The sequence below is a fragment of the Mastomys coucha genome, unplaced genomic scaffold, assembly GCF_008632895.1.
Source record: "Mastomys coucha isolate ucsf_1 unplaced genomic scaffold, UCSF_Mcou_1 pScaffold11, whole genome shotgun sequence".
NCBI classification, from domain to species: Eukaryota; Metazoa; Chordata; class Mammalia; order Rodentia; family Muridae; genus Mastomys; species Mastomys coucha.
This window is the reverse complement of record NW_022196893.1, coordinates 31129475-31139058: the sequence shown is the minus strand read 5'-3', so window position 1 is coordinate 31139058 and position 9584 is coordinate 31129475. Positions and strand designations below refer to the sequence as shown.

The 9584-nt window shown below is 45.8% G+C and overlaps 1 long non-coding RNA gene across 1 annotated transcript; it reads left to right on the top strand.

The window, feature by feature from the left end:
- Positions 1 to 891: 891 nt before the first annotated feature.
- On the top strand, positions 892 to 4562 carry LOC116082143. The gene is made up of 3 exons (XR_004115184.1): positions 892 to 1012; positions 1095 to 1248; positions 4061 to 4562. It is a non-coding gene; the product is annotated as an uncharacterized LOC116082143 (long non-coding RNA).
- The last annotated feature ends 5022 nt before the right edge of the window (positions 4563 to 9584 follow it).

Genomic DNA, 9584 nt, shown 5'->3' with positions numbered 1-9584 from the left:
TGCAAGTACAGAAACAGGGGTTTGGTCTGAAGATCCCATATGTTAAAGATTTATTTACTTTTTTATTTATGTTATTTATATGAGTACACTGTAGCTGTCTTCAGACACACCAATAGAGGGAATCGGATCCCCTTACAGATGGTTATGAGCCACCACATGGTTGCTGGGAACTGAACTCAGGACCTCTGGAAGAGCAATCAGTGTTCTTAACTGCTGAGTCATCTATCCAGTCCCAGATCCCATATGTTAAAAAGCTGGGGGTGCAAGCACTAGTTCGCAATCCCACGGCTGCCAGCCTCAGCCTAGGCTATGTGCTGACTTGCAGTCTCAGAGGAAAACCAAATAAACACAAAAAAGCCTACACACATGTTCATACATACACACATACATACATACACAGATACACAGATACATACACACATACATAAATATACATATATATACACACACATACACACATACATACACATATACACATACATATACACAGATACATACACACATACATATATACACACATACACACATGCATACACACATAAACATACATACATATGCACACATACATGTACACACACATTCACACACACACACACACACATGCACACCCCAGAGAAAGAGTCTGTTTATAAAAACAAACGGTTAGCCAGTACTTCAGGTACCAACTCAGTCTCAGGACTGCTGCACCCGAAGCCCTGGCTTGCAATTCTGCCTTATAAACAAGAGAACTGGGGATCACGGCCCCACTTCTACCAACCCACGACACAAATCCCAGGAGACAAACAACCAGGCATCCTAAGGCACACCCTTCAAAAATGCAGTGATAATAAAAACACTGAGACAAAACAAGACACGCTGAGAACAGCTGGGAACCCTCCGGGTAAAGACTCCATGATGACCACTGCAGAAGTGGTTTCCAGAGCTTAGTCAGCGTGAGCGACCATCGCGTCTGAATGACTGGGCCAGAGAGTCTGCTTCCAGAAGAGCCTGTCCCCTCCAGTATTTGTCCCGAGTGAGGCCACCATCCCCTTCTCAGCGCCACCACTGTAAGTTCTGATGAAAACATCATATGTGATTTTGTGTTGTTCTTACAGATCTTGAGACTGAGTGAACCGAGGACCGCATGTTGCTGTGGGCATCCTCCAGAGGCGGCTGCTTGGACATAGACTTAAGCCATAGAAAGTCTTTACCGCTGGTGGCAATTACACAGGATATCAGGATCCCAACTTAGCCCCCAGCCTTTCTCAGGTGAGCTGTTAAGCATAAAAGCCATGTTCTGGGTTGATACACTTCAGTAAACAAGAACAGTTAGCCAGAAGCCGAACTAGAAAAGCCAAAAAGCAAGGTTAGTACATTTAGAGACTTTCCCAGAACTATAGACGTTGACGGATTAGGCCTTTGTTTCTGTTTTGGCAGGTGTTGCTATCTCAGTGCTGAGTTTTACAGTCTGAATGGTCCTTCTGTCTTGGAGTCAGTTGTGAGAAGGTCTGGGGGGCCTGTTACATATGGATGCTAGCACATGCGTTTTGCCACTAAGCTGTTTCCTCAGAACTGTTTATTCTTTTGAGGCAGGGTCTCGTGTAGCCCAGGCTGTCCTTGAACTCCCATTCTTCCTGCCTCAGGTTTTTGAGTTGGGTTGTAGGTGTGACCCACCATGCCTAGCATGTATGCTAATGTCTTGATGTGGTGACAAATATCTGATAAAGGACTTTGGAATTTTGGGTCCATAGTTCCAAAGGTTTCAGTCCTTCATGAAGGGGGATGGTGGAGGTGGCCAGGAAACAAAAAGATGCCAGGTTCTTTTCTTTCCCTTCTGTATCACACTGAGGCTCCCAGCCTCTGGGCTAATGCCAGCTCACATCTGAGGATGAGTTCCTCGATTAACCAACTGTTTTTGGTAACTCCCTCATCGGTGTGCCCAGAGGCCCTTGATTTCTAATCCAGGTGTCTCTCAATCCAGACAACCAAGATTAAGCACCCAGTTATTTTGATTGTCTTTGCTTTGGGTCTTCCAAGTCACAAAACGGTAGGAGTCATCCTCTTCAGCCCTCACTGCCAGTTACAATGAGCTGGCTTAATGCTGGCTTGGCTCATTTGAACAGCATCCATGGATTCGGTGTTCTAGTTAAGGTGTTGATAACCTCTGACCCGTGGCCTGTTCTGTATAGCTCATGAGCTAAAATGTTTTTTGTGTTTCTAAATGATTGTGTAGAGGAGAGGGAGGGAAGAGGTAGAAGATAAAAAAGGGAAAGGCTAGGATTGGTGGTATATGCCTTGGTCTTTCAAGACAGGCTTTCTCTGTGTAGCCCTGGATGTCCTGCTTGGTGAAGATCTTCAATGGTTTCAATAACATTCTAAAAATCAGGGCTGGTGAGGTGGCTCAGCAGTTAAGAGGACTGGCTGCTCTTCCAGAGGACCTGGACTTAATTCCCAGCACCCACATAGCAGCTCACCCCTGTCTATAACTCAAGTTCCATGAGTTCTGACATCTTCACACAGATACACATGCAAACAAAACATCAATGCACATAAAAGTAAATAAAAAGATTTTTTAAAAAAAATCTAAGCCTTATAATTTTTCCTAATAAATACGTATTTTTTTTGTTTGTGGGTTTTGTGTTTGCTGGGTTACAGGCCTGGACCACCCTGCCTAATATAGATATGCATGATATTATAACAGAACACATAAAAACTTGCACTACTAGCTGTACAGGCTTAGACTTACAAATGATCAAAGAAGCAGAAAGCCAGGATGGTAGTGCACACCTTTGATCCCAGCACTTGGGAGGAGGCAGAGAAGCAGGTGGATCAATATGTCTGAAGCCAGCTGGTCTACATATCAAGTTCCAGGGCTACAGAGTGAGATCCTATGTCAAAGACAGATAGATGAGATAGATAGATAGATAGATAGATAGATAGATAGATAGATAGACCGACAGACAGACAGACATAAATGATATAGAGAGACAGATGGTAGACAGATAGAGACAGCTTTTGAGCCAGGCGGGTAGTACATGCCTATAGTCCCAGAATGTCTATATTCCTGGTATTTGAGAAGCTCAGGCAGGTGGATGTCAAGTTCCAGTGTAGACTACATAGTGAAAGCGTGGAGGTCAGGGCAGAGGATGAGCTGGAGCTCTGAGCAGGGTGGGGCGTGGCTGCGGTGGGGTGTGGCTGGGACCCCAGCACTTGAGATGTGGGAGCCCCAGAACCATTGCAAATTCAAGGCTGTCTCAAAAACAAAATGGGAAAAAAGTCAAACCAACCCAAGATTAGAACGTGAATTCCAAGGAACTCATGTTTGTCGCCTTCCTTGAAAACTAGATGTGAGGCTGACTCTGGAGCTCACTGTCAGCAGAAGGCAGGGTGGTGCAGAGTCTAAAGTGTGCCGAGTAGTCACACGGAGATGGTTTTGTTTTGGTCTATGTTTTAAAAGTAAAAATGGACAGTTTTTCTGCATGATCCCAACATTCCACTCAGACGTCTGAACACCTGCTGACGGCTTGCTAACAGGGATGTGACCCGTCTCCCAGTCAGCTGCTGTGCGCTTTGGTATTTCCTCCTGCCTTTTAGAGCTAACTACCGTTTCACAGTAAACTGGGAAAGGGCAGGTGTGTTGGAGATACGAAGAGGAACCAGCAACAGCCAACCGGAGGAGGCACTGCTGTCCTTTGCACAGGAAAAGCCTACAGGAGGAGGCGAGGAGACGGGACTCTGGTGATTTAAGGTGACAGACACCAAGAGTAAAGTCTTTGACTTTAAAAGCTGTGGTAAGAAAGGACATAATTAAATTACACGAGGACAAAGAGGGATAGAGAAAGACGAAGAGGTGCTCTCAGGTCAGCCCGCCACCACAGCCGGGCACTGTTCTCTGAGCCTTCCCTAGAGAGGCTTCCCCACCTAGTGACATTTGAGGTACTAAACATGTGAGATGAGATTGGGTACCTTGAGCATGTGACCCGTACTGGGCCGGCCGTGCTCCCTTCCTGCTGAACTAGTTTCTTATGCCAGAGGCCAATCCTGGAGCTCAGGTGTTCTCCTGTTTCCCAACACTCTGCAGGCTTCTATCGCTCCCACTGAAAAGGACGAGGACAGGCTGGCAGATCAGATTCTGCTGCGGGACGCGCAGTTTACCTCCAGCGTGGGAGAAGAGGAAGGAGTCCGAATTTACTGACGATGGAGCCCAGGGTCCTTTTGGCAATGATTCGGACACATTGCTGCCTCAGAGACGAGGCCCAGTGAAACCAAGAAACTGCTCTCATTACTCGAGGTTAATAAGTCAAAAAGGGTTGGACATGATGGTGCACGCTTTTAATCCCAGGATTTAGGAGGCAGAGGCAGGAGGATCGCTGTGAGTTCTTGGACAGCCTGGTCTTCATAGTAAGTTCCAGACCAGTTGGGACAATATAGTGAGACTCTACCTCAAAAATAAATAAGATGGGGTGGGGGGAGTTGAAAAATGAGAATCAGAGGTGAATCGGACAAAAACAAAACCATTATGTACTGGCATGGAATGTCAGATAATAAGTTTTAAGGTATTTTAAAAAGAAATAAAAACGGAATGCAAACAAACTCTGACTTCAAAGCCTGTGCTCACCCTCCCAGCATGAGAGTGTATGCCTGGATGTCAGCCCCCCTCTCACTGATGCATCAGCTCCCTCATGTAATACCATTCCCACCACAGAACAGTGACTTTAGCCTCAAACAATTTACTATTCAGCTTTTTCAGAAGCCGACAAAATCCCAGTGGTTTGTCATCTGCTGAAGTACTTGAGGGAGTGTTTAAAAATCCCAAACGGAAAGCTGGGTGTGGGGACAAGAGGAGCATGTTAGTTCATTAATTTGAATGAATAATAAGTAACAGAGTAGCCGGAAGTGTGTTAATCTTGCCAGCAGTGAGTTCTTTCGAAAGGACAATCACTTCCACCTTCATTTATTGGAATTGCTTGGAAGCAGAAGTCAGGAAATCCCCTTGATTTGTGGTATTTATGTGGCTGTTGTTTATAAAGAACAGACTTTATTCTCAAGCCTTGACATTTTCGAGTGGATTTGCTCTTTAATAGAACATAGTTATTTTTAAAGGTTTCCACACGAGAAGTAATTTTATTTCTATATTCTGGGAAAATAAAACTACAAGCAAAGAATGCCTAATTTGTTCTGTTGTTGTGCTTTTGAGCCTGCCCTCCTGTAGCCCACACTGGCCTCAAACTCACTATGCAGTGAGCTCCACAACAGCCCAGGATACATACAGAAGCCATGTCTCAGAAAAACCACTGAGAGCAGCAGCAAAACCTGGCTAACTCCTCCTTAGAAAGCATTTCTATGTGCTACAAGGATAACTTTAATTCCAGAAGCTATCTTTAATACACACACTCATACCATTCTAGTTAGACCATTTGGGAAGAATGCAAATTGTTCACATATGAGGAATTCAGTTCTTTTTCATAATAACCAAGAATCACTTGGAGAGGTTTTTTTGTTTGTTTGCTTTATAGTTTTTTTAAACAAAGTAAAACAAATTATTTTCTCACTAAACAGGCTGTCATAAGGCCGCTTGCTGTGTCAGCCTAACACCTGGCTTGATTCCTGGAACCTCCATAAAACCCCAGGTATGGTGGTGGATAGCTGTAAGCCCAGCATCCCTCTGGTGAAACGGGAGGCTGAGACAGAATGGGCCGGAAACTCTGGGGCTGTCTGGCCCGGAGGCAAAGCACGGTAGAAACAGTAAGAGAGATCTGTCTCAAGGAGGTGAAAGGTCAGAACTGATTCCCAAAAGTCCTCAGTCCTCCACACACGTGGCGTGGCACACACACAGACACACACTGGCTGTGTATATGTATGTGGTTGTGTATATGTGTGTGTTCTATGTAGGTGTGTGTGTGTAGGTGTACCTGTAGGTGTGTATATGTGTCTGGTTGTTTGTATGATGTGTATGTTGTATATATGTGACATATATGTGTGTAGTTGTGTGTTTTGCCTGCATGCACGTCTGTGTACCACATTTGTTCCTGTTGCCCATAGAGGCCAGAGGAGGGCATTAGATCCTCTAAAGTCTGAGTTCCAGATGATTGTGAGCCTCCATTTGGGCGCTGGGAACTGAACCCTGGTCTTCTGCAAGAGCAGCCTGTCTCTCCAGCTGGGTAGCCAGCTTTCCTCCTCCCTATTGTTTTGTTTCCTGGTTCTTGTAACATTGAGCAGCACTCATTGTTCAGCTCTTGCAAGGGGTTGGGGGGAGGGGTACTTACTGTTTGAAACAGTGAAGGTTGCTCTGATTAGTGAAATACAAATAAAAGCCAATAAAATCTGTTGTAATTTTGACATCACTGTAGATACTTTTGTCTTCTTGCAGTGCTGATTATCAGGTCCAAAGCCAACAGGTGCAGTGGCGCACGCCTTTAAATCTCAGCACTAAGGGGGCAGGGGCAGGCAGATCTTTGTGAGTTCGAGGCCAGCCTGGTCTACATAATGAGTTCCAGGGCAGCCAGGGCTACACAGAGAAACCCTGTCTCAAAAACCAAGACAAACTACCAAAGCGTCATACCTGCTGGGCAAGCTCTGCTGCTGAGACTGCAGACAGCTGTTGTAGGGGTTCACAGAGTCCCTAGTGAAGACCTACAGCAGGACATTATCGGGGGAAATGTAAAGAACAAAGCTAAAGGCCTGGAAAGATGGCTCAGTGGTTAAGAGCACTGGCTGGTCTTCCAGAGGTTGTGAGTTCAAATCCCAGCAACCACATGGTGGCTCACAGCCATCTGTTATGGGATCTAATGCCCCCTTCTGGTGTGTCTGAGGACAGCTACAGTGTACTTACATATAATAAATAAATCTTTAAAAAATATATGGCTAAAAATGTGCACTCAAGGAACAAGACAACAGGAGATGAGGTGCTTCCCATGTAGATTTTCCTCACGATGGGCAAGAGCAAGCACCCACGTGACAAGGGGCTCACTGACCACATCTGACATGGTTTCTTTTCCATAAGTTTCATTGTTTTCTATAAACCAGACTTGCTAGGCACAGACTTTCATTCTGGTCTCTCTAATGTCTTTGCTTCCTATTCCATGTGTGGTAGGTTGGATAGCCAGTGTCCATAGTAGGGACAAGATTCGAAGGAGAGAATGAATTCACCCTTGAGACCAGAGTTGGGAGAATAAGCTTATTGAGTGTACTGCAAGAGGATAGAGGGCAGGGACATACCAGAGTACAGGCTGCAGTTTAAAATGCTTTCTAAATCGCAATACTCACTGAATACAATTTTGCAATTTCAGGAAAGGGTAGTGTACTGGCTGGTTTTGTGTGTCAACTTGATACAAGCTGGAGTTATCAAAAAGAAGGGAGTCTCCCTTGAGGAAATGCCTCTATGAGATCCAGCTGTAAGGCATTTTCTCAATTAGAGATCAAGGGTAGGAGGGCTCATTGTGGGTGGTGCCATCCCTGGACTGGTAGCCCTAGGTTCTATAAGAAAGCAAGCTGAGCAAGCCAGGGGAAGCAAGCCAGTAAGGAACAAGGAACCTTTACAAGTAAGTAAAGGTTTTATTTAGCTTACTTCCACATGGCTATTCACCACCAAAGGAAGTCAGGACTGGAACTCAAGCAGGTCAGGAAGCAGGAGCTGATGCAGAGGCCATGGAGGGATGTTCCTTACTGGCTTGCTTCCCCTGGCTTGCTCAGCTTGCTTTCTTATAGAACTCAAGACTTCCAGCCCAGGGATGGCACCACCCACAAGGGGCCCTCCCCCCTTGATCACTAATTGAGAAAATGCCCCACAGCTGGATCTCATGGAGGCATTTCCCCAACTGAAGCTCCCTTCTCTGTGATAACTCCAGCCTGTGTCAAGTTGACACACAAAACCAGCCAGTACAGGAAGGTTCTATGAAGACAGCATTAACTGGTGGCACAGTGGAGAACAAGTGAGACGCACCTTCGAGCTGTATCAGCCATCAGGATGACTCTTCCATGATCATTAGAACCATGGGGTCACTTCATTTGCATTTTTTCTCTTCATCAATCAAAGCAAATTCCACAGTCAAGCTTGGGGTGACCATTTTGGTTTCCCTGCACCCGGGGAAGGATGTTAAAGTTCCTCCACTTGGGGATGTTCCCCCGAATCTACTGTGGAATGGCAGGCTCTTGTAGAAGTCATTATAGGATATAACAATGGATCCCTGGATCTGATAGGCATATGGGTCAGTGGAGATAATGTGGTCTGATTCCATGACCAGTACCAATTGTGCAGAAATCATAGTCTGACCCTTTTCTTTTTACCCTGCAGGGCAAACAGGGAACTAGGTCACTGCAGTGATCCTGCATGGAGCAGTTCTGCACACGTTGATCTCAATGTGCGGCGTCTTCAAGCTGTGTTCCGTTTCCTCAAGCCTTGGGTGATACAGCACTTCCCCCCCTCAGGCTTTCTTTCATGGTGACAGTGGTTTCCTGGTGAACTTCTCAGTGACCACCTTGCCCAGTTCCAGGCCAGGAGGAGGTCAGCCTGCTTGCTGGGACAGGTCCTGGTATAAGCCGCCTCCCCAAGAAGGCAATGTCAGGCACTATAGGTAATTGTAATGTTTTTCTTTGCTAGCAAATGTTTATTAGCCTATGCTTTTGTTGTTGTATGACTCAGGGTCTCCTGTTTCCTAGGCTGGCCTCAAACTTCCTATTGTAGTGGATATTTCTGGTTTCTTTGGAAACTCAGTTATGTCATATGATGTTTTTCTGGGGCAGACAGGTGAAAGGATGATTTGCTGCAGCAGACACATGAGAGGACTGCTGATGTTAGAAAGAATGTAAATATGACCCCACAGACAGTGAGAGGAGCCTCTGGCATTGGTTCACCTTGCTCTTGAAAGACCCTGTGGGGAGTTCCCGCTCAAGTCCTAGGAGACATGCACCCAAAGAACTCGAGAGGCCGTCTTGATGCAAATGCAGAGGCAGTTTTATTCGGAGCTCCAGGAGTCCAGGGAATTCGACCACGAGGCTCAGGGGTTAGGGGCTTATATAGGAAAAAAAGGTCTGAGGGAACAAAGGAATCAGGGTGGCTATACATGATTGGTTATTTTAAATGTAGTTCGTGCAGATTAGAGTTGAAAATTCCTAAAAAGGGGAGTGAAAAAGGAGTGCTATTCAAGGTTCCTAGTTGACCTTTAGTTAATACCTAAGAGGACCAGATGTCCCATGGCCCATTACTCAATGTCCGTCCGGGCACGTCCCAGGCGCCTGGGCTCCGGACATGTCCTTGCATTTTTGCCCTATGCCCGTGGTTTATGTCTCCCTGACCTGTCAGTTCCCTAACACTCTGCCCTCATAGTCTCCACTGATGACATGCAAATATTGCATTGAGTTGCTGATCTTCTCTTGTCATGACTTCATAGAGAGCAACTCAATATAGTACTTCTCGTAACATTCTGGCTGCTGCTTGCCACTTCTGCAGACTGGGGCAGCTTGGCAGAGTCTCATGGTTTCTTCTGGATCAAACTGTCCTTGCTGGTTCGTGATTGGTGACTGCTGAGTAGACAGGACTGCAGCTGCATTCATGTTGGTGTTTTGTTAGAGGACTAGACTGCTGACAGTGAAGATTAGAATCGCCC